General features: G+C 42.3%; 1 long non-coding RNA gene across 1 annotated transcript in view; it reads left to right on the plus strand.

Moving 5' to 3' along the window:
* Positions 1–1,470: 1,470 nt before the first annotated feature.
* LOC126488145 (uncharacterized) overlaps positions 1,471–15,722 on the plus strand; it is a 22,389-nt gene continuing 8,137 nt past the window's right edge. Inside the window, exons 1-3 of the long non-coding RNA XR_007588590.1 lie at positions 1,471–1,688; positions 1,774–2,035; positions 14,510–14,594. This is a non-coding gene — a long non-coding RNA (uncharacterized lncRNA). The remainder of the gene's footprint in view (positions 1,689–1,773; positions 2,036–14,509; positions 14,595–15,722) is intronic.

A 15,722-nucleotide genomic window follows, 5' to 3' on the forward strand; every position in this document is an offset into this window, starting at 1 on the left:
TGCTTTTATCAGTTGATGAATAACACTGTTTTGGACAATGGCTTAGCAGAGTAAAACCAGGTGGGAAATCTGAACAGAGATATACAGAGAGAGTAGGCAAAATCAAGGAGACACCATGTAGCTGCCAAAAGAGACAGACTCTGGACCTTACCAGTAATCCACAGCCTCATGCCAATACACAGATTAATAGATGTAAGAGTTCATTTAAGATGTAATTAATTTAAGATATAAGAGTTAATTAATAAGAAGCCTGAGCTAATTGGCCAGGCACTGTTGTGATTGATATAGTTTCTGTGTGATTATTCAGGCTTGGACAGCTGGGAATCAAATGCACAGACTCCGGCTGTGCCACCCCCACCTCCCACACAAGCTCACGTTTTTAAGTGCTTGGTCTCTAACTGGTGCTGCTTTGTCTTGGTGGAGGCGGGGGGGGGGGGGGATATGGACCTTTCAAGTGGGGAGGCCTAGCTAGCAGAAGCAAATCACTGGGGATGGAACTTTAAAGGTAACGGTGCCTGGCCACAGTTCCTGCTTTGTTTTCTACTTCCCTGACCACCTTGAGCTACCTGGGCTACATGCTCTCACCATCACAGATAGAGCTGATGCCTTTGCTTTTCCTACCGTGATTTATGGAAAATGTGGGTTGTTTATATCAGATATTATGGCCAGAGTGGTGAAAAATACAATCAATTATGCTTAGAGCCAAGCAGGGTGGGGAAAGGCTCCTTCTTCTAGCAGCACCCTGACAAACGTAGTGTAATTTACAACTGTCCTGGCTTTCCCTACTAGGAATATGATACAGGGTATGACGAAACTTGAAACACCCTCTGCTCAGGGCTGGAGAGATAGCTGAGCAGTTACGAGCACTTGTGTTCGAAGAAGACCAGATTCAGTTTCCAACACCCACACAGTCGCTCACAACCTTTTGCAATTCCAGTTCCAGAGGATCCGCCGCTCCCTGGTGGCCTGGTGGCTTCTATGAGCCCTGCCCTTGCATTCAGGCAAATGCTCATGCATAGAATATTAAACAATAAGTTTTTTAAATTCCTACGCTCTGATGGATCACATTAAGGCAAACACAGTAGCACTGAAACCAGCAGGCAACTAAAAATGCTGGCCTTCAGAATATGCTGGGGTTTTTGCGTATAGAATTGTTCTCTTCTCACGTTCCGAGAAAGGAAGCATGAGGGACAAGGCATGAAAGATTAACAGAAAACTTAATCTTCCTGAAACAAGCAGGGTATTTGAAATCAATAGCAGTAGGGATTCAGATTTTGAAGCTTTTCACCAAGCTCAAAATAACCACTTTCAAAATTAATAAGCACATTCCATCTAAAATGGAAATCTGAAGGCCGAGGGAGGGTATCTGAGTCAGATTCCCCGGGGCTGGGCTGGGGCGTGGGCTGGACTGGGGTGTGGGCTGGACTGGGGTGTGGGCTGGGGCCTAGGCCAGTTACCCCACCACATCTCCCTTAATCCAGGTAACGACCCTGCAGAATGACTGTTATCATTTCTATAGCTTTCAGATAAGAAGTTGAAGCTCAGAGGTGTTGAATGAGGAGATGGACTAATACACGCTCACAGAAACCCTGCCCCCTTAACCAGTGACACCATACAGTACAATCTGTCGAGAACAGGAGGCCAAAGACACTGCAAAAACAGAAATTGATTTACTCAGAGTCTTCAAGGTGATGTACGATCTGAATTTTGGGTTAATCTTTGTAGCATTTTTTTTTCCTGGAAGTCACAAGAATTTATTCAACTCATATACAGAAAAAGAAGCCGTGGCTAGGCATGGTGGATACGTGTTCTTCACGCACTGCCGAAGCAAACGGTCCCATTAAAAGGAAGGCCCGGGAGGAAAGCTGACGTCAAAATCAACTTATTGCCAGAAATCGACCTTCGATTTAAAATACAGGCACCTGGTGTTTTAGCTCGTGTCAGGAGCACACTTCCCTAAGATTTTATGTCAAAAGCCAGGCCTGGTTCAATACACCACCTGCCGCACGTTCTGTTCTCTGTGGGACGCTGAAAGGTGAGTGGAAGACACACAACCCAAGGCTGTTTCTGTGACCTCCTCACCAGCTGGCTGGCTGTCCTCACCTTCCCAGTGACCTGAGCCCGTGTTTGTTTTCAGCAACGCACTCAGGAACATCACTGTCCTGGGCAGTCAGCCTTGGACTGGAAAGGAACCCGTGAGACCATAAGGCTGGTAACTGAACTCAGTAAGGAGAAGGGACGAATTTTATAAGGATGAAAGTCCGTCGTAACCACAAACACATCCAGGGCTGCTGCCCAGTGCAGCCAACACTGTGGGGTTATGACGTTCAGAAGGTGGTCAATTTTAATTTGGGTTTGAGAACAGCGTGTTTTATAGAATTCCCTCATCACTACTGAGTGCAACACATTGGTTAAACATTAATTTTTTTTCCTATGGAGAGAGCCCTTCGTTACACAATTACACAATCGTGGCTGACCTCCCTCTGCCTTAGCTACGTCACGACCTTTCACAGCTGGCTCGTTAGCCCTCCACCTTGGCTTGCATTTTATTTTCTGTTCTTCCAGTAACTATTGCTGGTTCTCTTATTGTGTGTTCCCACACTGAAAAAGTTCAGCTATAAAAGATTTAAAACACAAAGAAATATATATTTAATATCGCTGCCTGGGTAGTTAACACACAAATTACATCTCATTAACATGCTGCCATAGGTGATGAAAGGTTCACTTTTAAAAGGAAAGATTTTATCGCAGCCCTCACCGCATTCCCTACTCAAGATGAACTTTACCTATTTCCTGAAAAGACCCCTGTGCCCTAGAGGGGAAGTGGGTAGACATCATATGAGAGGAGACGGAAAATTACTTGTCAGTATTTACTTATGAGACGGTTAAAGATATTATGTACACATTAAATATTAGCTGTAACATTTCAGACAACATTACAGAGACTTCTACATGCTATACATGCTATACAGTGTTTATATCATACTACAGATTGAGTACCTTTTATCCCAAAGACTAGAGAGCAGAAATATTTCAGAATTTGAACTTCTATTCATATTTTTAAAGTCTTTTTATATGAATAATGAGGTATCTCGGGTATATGACCCAAGGACAAGCACAAATTTGACTGGTGTTTCATATACACCTAGTCTGAAAGCCCCTTTAGGCAACATTTTTAGTAATTTACGCATGAAACAAAACATACTTACGCTGAACCACCAGAGGTCAGATATGCAACTCAGCATCTGTGGACAGACACGTCAACGGTCACAAGGTTATGTCTTCGGAACGTTTCAGACTTAGTATGTTTGAGTTAGAGATGCATGTATGAGTGTGCATATGCGAATGTACGTGGGTATGAATGTGCTTACACATGTGTTCTACTATTTGCTCCTTTGTACTGCATTGACGTTTTCCTCCAAACATCCATGCTTATACATGAATATATGCACATATGTATGTGTGAGCACATGAGTTTCTCTATTACATATGATCATATGTTGATATTCAGTCGATTTGAATTAGATATTATGACACTACCCTACACAATAATTTACCAAGTTACATTTGTACCAATCAGGCATCATTTTCTGTTTACCCGTATGCTTGCCACTAAGTCTGCTGTTATTAGCCCCAGAGCTGTCTTGCCAATGTGGTTGTTGTAAATGGCATATTCTATGTTTCCTTGACTATTACTGAGATTAAACATTCTTATGAATGGCTGGCATATAGTTGAGTGGAGCCATCCAACTCCAGTTTATTCTCCGTTTATGAGAGTTATTCCCAGGAACCAAGAGCAGGGATAGCTCTCCTTAGGCACTTCCCAGCCTGATGTACCAGCTCCTGAATAATGAATGACACAGAGACTTTTGGGGCTTTTTATTGTTGTTGTTGTTGGTTGGTGTCAAGACAGGGTTTATTTGGGTAACCACCTGGCTGTCCTGGAACTCATTCGACACAAAGACTTTTTATTAATTATGAAAGCTTGGCTTTAGTTTAGACTTATTCTTTTTTGTTTCTTTGTTTGTTTGTTTGTTTTTCGGGACAGGGTTTCTCTGTAGCTTTGGAGCCTGTCCTGGAACTAGCTCTTGTAGACCAGGCTGACCTCAAACTCACAGAGATCAACCTGCCTCTGCCTACCAAGTGCTGGGGTTAAAGGCGTGCGCCACCATCGCCCAGCTTATTCTTAACTAGCTCTTAAAACTTAACGTAGCCCATTTATATTAATCTATGTTCTGTCACATGGCTCATTACCTCTCCTCAGTCTTGTGTATCTGACTTCCTCCGCATCTAGCCAGGTGAATCTCCTCTGCCTCTGGTTCTTTCCCAGAGTTCCTATTTCTCCCCCAGAAGTCCCGCCTGTCCTCTCCTGCCCAGCTATTGGGCATTCAGTGCTTTAGCAAACCAATCAGAAGGTGCCTTACGCAGATGGAAGAAGGACAAAGACATCTTCACACAGTGTATAAAAAGGTTATCTGAACAACGGCATCCTTGAACTTATTGCTATCCACCCCTCCTGGCTGCCTGTTTCGCCTTTCCAGGCCTTCTCTCAGAGCAGGGCACACCAAGGCTTTTAGACGTATGGATCGTCCCTGATACCCAGTCTCTGAACTTCTTCAATTTTTACCATAAATTCTCACTTCCTATGGTGCCCAGCAAGGGCTCACCATGGTATCTACTGTGACCAAATGAGTTTCTATCTGCAGTCAACCTGTCTGCCAGGAGTTTTGCTCTACCACCCAAACCCACAATAGATGTGAGGCCAAAGGGGTCTGTGGCCTTATCCAGAGGGCAGGGCTGCCTGGCTTTCATCTGCCTTCCCTTCTGGAATCAGCTTCCGAATCCCCTTCCCTATCAAAGAATTGTGGGACTGGGACTGTGCTTGGCTTGTTGTTCTGTGCCCTGTGCCTTGATTTTTGCTGCTAGCCAGTGTTGCCTAGCTTCCTTTGTGGGTTTTCAAAGATTCCCCTCTATTTTTGTCTTTGGGATAAAGTCTGTATTCTCTCATCTTCTCTCTCTTTTTTTCAGGTCACACAGCAGCAGCCTCGAGCCTACGCTCTATCTGGAGGACTTCTGGCGTTTGTAGTAGATGCTGGGGGGGGGGGGTCACTCCAGCCTGCCCTGTTATTGTTATATGTCGTGTATTCCATCTGCCTCTTTGCTACCAGCTGAGGCGATCTCCCGGGTCCTTCCTCTTCACTCATTTGCTAGCTGTGATTAGCCATGTCTGTAACCTGTGATTAGCCATGTCTGTCCCCAATTGCAGCTGTGTTCTCCGTGTTCCACTCTCCTGTTTATCCATACTTTATTCCAGTGAATCATGCAATGTCCTACAAAGTCCTCTTTCACATGGATGTCCTGCCTTGCCCCTTTTCATTAAGTCACCAATTTTATCAAGAAAATGGGGGGAAACGAAACAACACCAGGTGTTCATGCCCTTGCACTTTGAATTGGGCAGCGCTCCATCACAGTGGCAAAACACCCCTGGTAAACAGTTAAAAAAGACAATATTTACTTTGGCTCTCCGCTTTGGAGGTTTTAATCCACAGTCACATGGCCATGTTGATATGGACCTGTAGGAGGAAGAAATGGTGGGGATCCCATCGAACGAAACCATTTACCTTGGGGTGGCTGGGAAGGAGGGAGAGTGGAGGGGGCTGAGTCCCATGCATTCTTGGAGAGTTGTGGGATAGAGTATTTATTTAACAAAGTAAAGATGTGCTGCATTTATTTATGCTGCATTTGTTTAACTATGTATAGAAGGGTTGCTGTTTCACCTTGCCTGACCAAGGCACCTGATTGGTCTAATTAAAAAAAAAAAAAACTGAATGGCCAAGAGCTAGGCAGTAGAGGGATAGGCAGGGCTGGCGGGTGAAGGGGGGAGGCAGCCAGTCAGACTCAGAGGAAGCAGGAAAGCAGGATGGACAGAACATAGATGAGTTGAGTGAGCCTTGGGGCAGCACAAAGATGAATAGAAAAGGGTGGATTTAAGTTTTTAAAAAAAAAAAAAAGTTAGCTAGAAACAAGCCTAAGATAAGGCCAAGCATTCATGATTAATAACAAGTCTCTGTGTCATGATTTGGGGGCTGGTGGTCCAAGAAAGCCGGCAATAGTCCACTCTAGTCCACCTGTTGTTGCCACTGTCTCCCAATAGAGCCACAGGATAGTAACAAAGCCTTTAATCCCTGAGAATGTAGGAGCTATTCCAAAACAAAACCCTCACACTGTGAGTTCGACTTCAGTTTGTCTCGGTTTGGTTTTGAAACCTTGTAATGGACCCCAGCTTGACTATGTTGGCTTGGCTCTCACAGCTTTGCCTTTCACTGATGGTGACCCTGGTAGCCCTGGGGACCCCTTCGATGATATCTCTACTGCCCCAATGTTGTAGGTTTCCTAGCGGGAGTCTGGTAGCCCAGTGTGGCTGGTGGGGGTGGGGATAGGACCCCACTGTGGGGGAGGCAGCTACTGGTGATGTTTCTAATCGCAACAGCAGGTCCAGTCTGATGGTGGAGGAAGTCAGTGGGTCTGGTGACAGACAAGGTTTTATGGTGGGAAAAGTCAATGAGTTTGAGGGGAGAAGAGGTTTATTGGGCTGTTTTCTGGGTCCATTTATGGATTTGAGAAGTAGCAGATGGAGGAACAAAACATGCCTGGTCCCTTTAGTTTTTTTGCCCATCACCAGCCTCACGTTGACAGTGCTTCGAGCCCACCATTTTACTGAAAGTGTCTGGTTTATAATATAAAAATTGATATTTCCTAACTTTTCTGCTTTCCCTTATTCTTGGATGTGGTTGTTCCCGGGGCGGGGGTTGGGGGGGATTGTTTCAGGTTTTGGCTATAATTGTTGTGTGAGTCTCCTCTGTTTCCTTCATGGGAGTCCAGTACACATTGACCTCTGAAGTGTTCCTAGACATTAGCTATGCATTTGCTTCCGCCAGAGGCTGAGTACCTCTCCCTTGTCGGACCTGTTTTGCACTAATGTAATCATCTGATAACGGTAGCACAATGCAATGCCATCAACTGTCCTTCTATAACCACGCAGGGCTTGGTTATAGTATTCCAGGGACACACTGCAACCATTTTCTCCCAACATCTGCTGGCAAACTTCCTTTGCCTCTCAAGACTGGTTATGGAGATGGTTGAGTCACTCTAGCCAAAATGTCCAAAATGTTTAAGAACCTAGCTTAGGGAGGGCTTTCATGACCACTTCCTGCCGGGCAAAAGCAAGTCTGCGCATCCTGCAAGCCCCAGAAACCTGGCGTGAAGACTTGACTCAAGTCTACTCAACTCCCCTAAGTGATGGTAACATCAACTCATATGACTAACTAGTCTTCATGTCAGATAATGTTAGGTGATGTTTTTCATTCCCTAAAGCAGACTCCCACGAAACTCTCCTCGGCACACCTTGTATGTGTTAGGACGCTTGCCTGAAGGACCCACTTGTCTACACTGCTGCACCGCATGTCTGGTTTGATGAGCAAAAATAACACAAGAGAATAGTTAGTAAACGTTTAAACTGGTTTGGCACTCAGGGAAAAGAACACCATCCAGTATAAAGAACGTGATTCAGGATACAAGAGTTTTGCATTAAGAACCTGTTTTATCCTTGTTGGCCACTGAGGAACTGATATGAGGAGACTTTGGCATAAATGAGCATCTTATTCCCAAGCCAAGCACCACACATGCCTCTGCTGTATTGTAGCATTATAGGATACAGAATTTAATTTAATTTAGAGAGTATAACCATTTCTAATGGTCCTGGTCAATCTAGAACCTTGTCTGGAACTAATGTGGAGGGTGACAGCTGTGTAAACAACCTTCAGAACAGGACACAGGCACAGAACTTTATATTTTTAATTTAATTTAGAGAGTGTAACCATTTCCAATGGACCTGGTCACTCTTGAACCTTGAACCTTGTCTGGAACTCATGTGGAGGGTGACAGCTATGTAAACAACCTTCAGAACGGGACACAGGCACAGAACTTTATATTTTTTCTTACAAATTTTACTTGAAAATACTTTAAAATAATGTCCTTAAGACATTATTTTGAAATGCTATAAAATATGTTTATAACAAATTGAAGCAAACAATTTTAATTTTTAACAACTCATCTCCCTTTCCCTTCCTTCCCTCCCCTCCCCTTCCCTTCACTTCTCCTCTCTATTCCTCTCTTCTCCTCGGAGCCTTCTGAGGAGAAGATGGCCAAGAGCACACAGACCAGAGAGGCTTCTTCTCACCACCTACTCATTTGCCTCAATCCCTTCTTCATTCCCCCCAAGTCTTATGGATAAAACACAAAATAGATAGCATTATGGTAAAAGTCATAATTCTGTTTTAAGGCAGAAAAATTATTGCCAAGCTTTAGTCTGTTCTGATTTGAGCTGAGCTATAAAAAAAAAGAGAGAAAAGGAAAGAAAAACTATAGATTCAATAAACTCAAAGAGAGAAGAGCATCAAGACATAAAATTGGGCCGACAATGTAGCAAATGATACATTGTTCTTGAATATAATCTGCATATGAATAAATGGAAAGCAATTGTAAGCAGAGAAAGACCACACTCCTGCCTCTATACGCAGTGGAGAACAGCAAACACAACCCTAACACAAGTCTGAGTGTTTGTGCTGTTTCACAATGATAGACAAATCACAGCTAAAGAAGCAGTGTGGTCAACTGAAAAGATAATTCTTTTTAAGCCAAACGGACCTATGTGTTATTGGGCAATCTCATCATGGTTCCACACTTTATTTTTTTCCTGTAGAGTGTAAATAATGACAATTATTGCAAGGAGAAAAATATATCTGAAGTATCTGGGGTTTTTATTATTTTTTAAGTTGTTTTTATTGAGCTATATATTTTTTCCCATTCTCCTTTCTTCCTCCCTTCTCCCTTCCATCCTCCTCCCTGGTCCTCTCAATTCTTTGGAGCTATGGATTGTAGTCTGGTTATTTTCTGCTTTGCTTTATATCATTTATCTATTTATGAGTGAGTATACATCGTATTTGTCTTTCTGAGTCTGGGTTACCACACTCAGGATGTTTTTTCTAGTTCCATCCATTTGCTTGCAAATTCCATGATGTCATTGTTTTTTATAGCTGAGTAATACTCATTTTCTTCATCTATTCTTCAGTTGAGGGGCATCTAGGTTATTTCCAGGCTCTGGCTATTATGAATAATGCTGCTATGAATATTGCTCAGCAAGTGTCCTTGTGGTAGGATTGAGCATCCTTTGGGCATATGCCCAAGAGTGATATCACTGGATCTTGAGGCAGATCGATTCCCAATTTTCTGAGAAATCACCATACCAATTTCCAGAAAGGCTGTACAAGATTAACTACCACCAGCAATGGAGGAATGTTTGCCTGGCTCCACATTTTCTCCAGCATAAGCTATCCTCAGTAATTTTTATCTTGGCCATTCTGATAAGTGTAAGATAATATCTCAGAGTTGTTTTAATTTGCATTTGCCTGATGGTTAATGAGTTGAGCAATTTCTTAATTGTCTTTCAGCTATTTGAGTTTCTTCTGTTGAGAATTCTCTGTTTAGCTCTCCACCCCCCTTTTTAAATTGGATTATTTGGTATTTTGTTGTCTAGTTTTTTGAGTTCTTTATATATTTTGGAGATCAGCACTCTGTCAGATATGGAGTTGGTGAAGCTCTTTTCCTATTCTGTAGGCTGTCACTTGTCTTGTTGACCATGTCCTTTGTCTTACAGAAGCTTCTCAGTTTCAGGAGGTCCCATTTATTGGTTGTTGCTCTCAGTGTCTGTGCTACTGGTGTTCTATTTAGGAGGTGGTCTCCTGTGCCAGTGCGTTCAAGGCTACTTCCCACTTTCTCTTCTATTAGGGTCAATGTAACTGGCTTTATATTGAGGTCTTTGATCCATTTTGTTGCGGGAGGTCCTTCCGCTCCTCCAACCAATAGCTGCTGAGATACCAGCCCACTGGGGCGTGGTCTCTCTCCCTTTAAAAAAAGCGGCTACTTCCCTCTGCTCTCTCTCTCTCTCTTCACTTCCTGCTCCACCAGCGACTAGACTCCCTTCCTGGTTGCGCAGAGGGCTGTTGTCTGGGGCGGTGATCTGTAAGTTTTTTCCTCTTTAAATAAATACCACCCTATTAATCATAATTCCAAACTGGTGTGGCATTGTTCGTGACTTATGCCTTCACCATTTGGACTTGAGTTTTGTACAAGGTGATAGATATGGATCTATTTACAATCTTCTACATTTTTACATTCAGTTTATGCCATCACCATTTATTAACAATGTTTTCCTTTTTCCATTGTGTGGTTTTGACTTCTTTGTCAAAAATCAGGTGTTCGTATGTGCATGGATTAATATCAGGATCTTCAATTCAATTCCATTGATCCACATGTCTGTTTTTCTGCCAATACCAAGGTGTTTTTATTACTATAGCTCTATAGTAGAGCTTGAGGTTAGGGATGGTGAGGCCTCTGTAAGTTCCTTTATTGTATAGGATTGTTTTTAGCTATTCTGGGTTTTTTGTTTTTCTATATGAAGTTGAGTAATGTTCTTTCTAGGTCTATGAAGAATTGTGTTGGGAGTTTGGTGGGGATTACATTGAATCTGTAGATTGCTTTTGGTAAGAGTTCCATTTTTATTATGTTAATCCTACCTATCCAAGAGCATGAGAGATCTTTCCATTTTGATGTCTTCTTCAACTTTTCTTTAGAGAATTAAAGTTCTTGTCATACAGGTCTTTCATTTATTTTGTTTTATATTTGTGGCTATTGTAAAGGGTGATGTTTCTCTGACTTCTTTCTTGGCCTGTTTATCATTTGTGTATAGGAGGGCTACTGATTTTTTTTTTTTTTTTTAGTTAATCTTGTATCCTATCACATTACTGAAGGTGTTTATCACTTGTAGGAGTTTCCAGGTAGAGTTTTGGGAGTCACTTATGTATACTATCATATCATCTGTGAAAAGTGATAGTTTGACTTCTTCTTTTCTGATTTGTATCCCCTATAGCTCCTTTTGCTGCCTTATTGCTCTAGCTAGAATTTCAAGCACAAGATTGAATAGATAAGAAGAGAGTGGATGGCCTTGTCTTGTTCCTGATTTTAGAAGAGTCGCTTTGAACTTCTCTTGATTTAATTTGATATTGACTGTTGGTTTGCTGTAAATTGTTTTTATTATGCTTAGATATGCCCCTTGTATCCCTGCTCTCTCCAAGACCTTTATCATGAAATTTTGTCGAAGGGTTTTTCAGCATTTAATGAGATGTTCATGTGGTTTCTTTCTTTCAGTTTGTTTATATAGTATATTAGATTGACAGATTTCTATATGTTAAACCAACCCTGCATCTCTGGGATGAAGCCATCTTGGTCATGGTGGATGATTTTTTGAGTGTTCTTAGATTTGTTTTCCCAGTATTTTATTGAGTATTTTTGCATCAATATTCATGAGGGATATTGGTCTGTAGTTCTCTTTGTTGTTTCTTTGTGTGGTTGGAGTATCAGGATAATTGTAGTCTCGTAAAAGGAGTTTGGCAATGTTCCTTCTGTTTCTATTGTGTGGAATACTTGAGGAGTGTTGGTATTAGTTCTCCTTTGAAGTTCTGTTAGATTTCTACACTGAAGCCATCTGGTCCTAGGTTGTTTGGTCTTGTTTTGTTTTGTTGTTGTTGTTTGTTTGGTTTGGTTTGGTTTTTGTTGATGTTGTTTATTTGTTTTAGTTGGTAGACTTTTAATGACTGCTTCTATTTCCTTAGGGTTTATAGGTCTATTTAAATTGTTTATCTGGTCTTGATTTAATTTTGGTATTGTTCCCTATCTAGAAAACTGTCACCTCTTTTAAATTTTCCCCTTTTGTGGAATACAGGTTTTTGACGATAACCTGATGATTCTCCAGATTTCTTCAGTGTTTGTTGTTATCTTCTCTTTTTTCTTTCTGATAGTGTTAATTTGGATATTCTCTCTCTGCCTTTTGGTTATTTTGGAGAAGGGTTTGTCTATCTTGATGATTTTCTCTTTGTTTGATTCTTTATATTTTTTTCCCGTTTCTATTTTATTGATTTTAGCCCTCAATTTGATTATTTCCTGTCTTCTACTCCTCCTGGGTGAGTCTGTTTCTTTCTGTTTTAGAGCTTTCAGATGTGCTGGTAAATCACTTTCTCCACTTTCTTTATGTTGGCACTAAGTGCCAACTTAAGTGCTATGAACTTTCCTCTTAGCACTGCTTTCATAGTGTCCCATCGATTTTGATATGTTGTGCATTCTATTCTATTTGATATGTTGAATTCTAGGAAGTCTTTAATTTATTTTATTTATTTATTTATTTATTTATTTATTTAATTTCTTTCTTTATTTCTTCCTTGACCCAGGGGTGATTGGGCAATATTCAGTTTTCATGAGTTTGTAGTCTTTCTGGAATTTGTATTGTTGAACTTTAAGCAATGGTGATCCGATAAGATATAGGGGCTTATTCTTTTTTTTTTTTTTAATCTGTTGAGGTTGCAGATCCAGTGGAATACCTCATACAGAGAATGGCACTGGATGCTGGCTGGAGCACAGGTACTCTTTCACAGAGGGACTTCTTGACATAGTTTCTGGAAGTCTCTGCTGTTGATGCTTCCAGGCCACAGCAACCACCACCACCACACTCCCTTTCTGTCGCTTCTAGGCAGGAGCTGGGGCCACCATGCTCTCTTTCTCTCTGTATCTGTTTTATAAGAACAAAATAAAGTCTATAAACTTTTTTTTTACCTCAATGTCATTTGCTATCTTTTATTAAGATTTATTTTTAATTGTGTGTGTGCACGCACACACACATGCACACGTAAGAGTGCAGATGCCCATGGAGTCTAGAAGATGGAGTAGGAATTGGAGTTCCATGTGATTGTGGGCTTTCTGTTGTGGGTGCTGGCGTTGTGAACTTAGTCCTCTGGAAGAGCTCTTAGCCACTAAGCCACCACTTTTTCTCTATCATTTAGCATATTATTTAGGCTTTTGTTTAAAATTATAGAGCATGCAAAAGAAAAAAATGCGAGCCTCTCTGTGGTTCAATGAACCCATGACGCTCTGAGGCTGAAGGCCAGGATTGCCCAACCTCTGTTCCTCCTAGCCAAGGAGCATACCTAGGACCTAACATGATATCTAATGGACCCATATGCAAATAACTACTAAAGTAATATTTTTTTCTGAATAAATTCAGTGTAGCAGCAAGGAGAGAACATTAGATTGGAGTCAGAATACCAGGGTTCTGTCCCAAACTCCATAGTCAACTCATCCATATTTAACTTGATGTTCAATTATGAGGAAACCATATACTTCTTTCATGTCCCCAGATGTCTCTTCTATAAAACGAAGGTGAATGATTAATACTCCTTTTAAGCCAAGAGACCCGAACATGTATTTTACGTCCTGTCTGGTTTCCATGTAGCCACAGACAGAGGTGGCTTGTTCGGCTGGGCCTGAAGGCTCTAGACAGATGACAGCAACGAAAGTGGTAGAACTGCTAGCCGCTCTGGATGCTTCACTGTGAGTCCATCACGAGCCAGTCTTCAACAAGGAGTTTACTGCCCAGACTGGCTATAAGGAGACATTGGAGTATGTTGAATTAGGAGCGGCAGGGCTGCGTCCCCAGCACCCGGCCACCCACATGGCTAGTTTATGCCCGAAATAATTACACGGAAACTGTATTCTTTTAAACACTGCCTGGCCCGGCTAGTTCCAGTTTCTTATTGGCTAGCTCTTACATATTGTTCTAACCCATTTCTATTATTCTGTGTAGCCCACGAGGTGGCTTACCAGGGAGGATCTTAACCTGTGTCTGTCTGGAGCGGGAGAATCATGGCGACTCCCTGACTCAGCTTCTTTTTCCCAGCATTCTGTTCTGTTTACTCCACCCACTTAAGGGTTGGCCTATCAAGGGGCTTAGGCAGTTTCTTTATTAATAAGAAATCACTCCCACATCAGGAGTAATGAGAACTTGACTAAGAAATATGGAACACCCTAAACATGGAAGCGGTAGACTTCTCAGCACTAACCCAGGCTGAGATTGTACCCCTGAGACCCTGCTTTTTTTTCCCCTAACCCTGAGATCCAGACTACAGGGGCCTGGGTCATGGGGGTGGAGCCTTGATGATCAAGATTAATGCCCTTGTCAAGGAAGCCCAGAGAGTTTTCTTAGCCTGCCCGTCATTTGAGGGTACAAGAAGTCAGTAGTGTGCCCCCCTTGGCATTGTGTGAGCCCACCGGAACGCAGTCACGCTGGCAGACTGACCTCAGATCCAGACCTAAGAGCCGTGGGAAATAAATCTTTGTTGCTTACAACCTGCCCATTCTGTGACACTTCGTCACAGCACCCTGAACTGATGGAGCCACTGCTGAAGACTGGACCTGTGGTTAGCGCGGGGACAATGAAGTCACACGAGGTCATCAGTGACTCACCAGTATGGCTTGCTGGAGTTCCAGCTTGTCAGGGAAGCTACCCAAAGGGAGATATTTCAGTAGAGGGATTTTTTTTTCCTTTGCTGTAAATGTTTTCCAGGGGTTCCTGGGAAAGTCGGCAGCGTTGGTGCCCTGCAGGAGCTGGATACACGGCAGGAGGGTGGTTTCCTGAAAAGTGACTAATGGTAAGGAGGCATGAGTAAGAGAAGCCCTGGGCCTTATAGGAGCTTGTGCTGCAAAAGGACCTCGTGATGCAGGCGCAATGGGTGTAATCCTTTAATCCCCAGCCGAAAGAGAAAAGAAGTGGGTGAGGGCAGAAAAAAAAAAAAAAAAAAAGCTAGCCCTTCTCTTATAACATCTCTCGAGCACCCTCTACTGGCAAACTCAAACAAGGTACAAAGAAAAACCAAAAGGGCCCAGCCGCAACAAGGGTCAATTTGGAATTGAGAGGCAGTGAAGTATTAATATATGCAGAAGGCCCTCAAGAGCTGTCCCCTAAAAGGAAAGATCTAAATTCATAGACTGTATCATTCTATCACTCATCCCAGAGGCAACCACCCCAAAGACGGCTGATTGCACCCGGCTGGTGAATAGCTAGCTGTGTGACCTTGAAAAGGATTGGCTTAAGGGAGGCCACGTCCGGTTCACCAGAATGAACAGTAGGCAAGCTTCTCCCACAAAGATGTCAGGTCCTCGTAATGTAAGCTTCTGTGGTCCCTCAATTACTCATCCGTAATCTCAGAGAAATTTAACAATATGCTTATTGGTAAAATTCGGCCAGTTCTGTCCCTCTACCACCTCAGTTGGTCAAACAAAACACAGGGTGGAGGTCATGGTCCTTTCTGCTGATTTCTCCCCGGGTTTGCTTTGGATGTGGATTGCTTGTACAGCAGAGGCTCTGCTCATTTGCATAAGATCAGGAGTTTATTGAAATACCAGGTAATCCCCCATGGCAAGAAAATAACTCAGAGCTTATCAAGTCTCGCTTGTCCTCGGGTTAACTACCCTGATATTTAGTATGCCTTAAATTAAAATCCCATCCCAAATCCCTTCAACACAGGCAGCAACTCACCATCTGTAATTAGTACTGCAAAACCATTTACATGATTCTGCTTCTCTCTCTCTCTCTCTCTCTCTCTCTCTCTCTCTCTCTCTCTCTCCATCTTCAGGGCCAATACTTTCCACGCGATGAGGTGGTAGAGATTTCTATCACTTCCCCAGAATAGGAAATCCATGCTACTGCCATTAAAGAACTAAATGTTAGCCCATTTCCAATTCTTAAATAATTTCTTTTTTTAATATAATTTTTTATT

The sequence above is a fragment of the Alexandromys fortis genome, unplaced genomic scaffold (genome assembly GCF_014885135.2).
Source record: "Alexandromys fortis isolate MF-2015 unplaced genomic scaffold, M_Fortis_MF-2015_v1.1 scaffold_8_9099976_23576923, whole genome shotgun sequence".
Classification (NCBI taxonomy): Eukaryota; Metazoa; Chordata; class Mammalia; order Rodentia; family Cricetidae; genus Alexandromys; species Alexandromys fortis.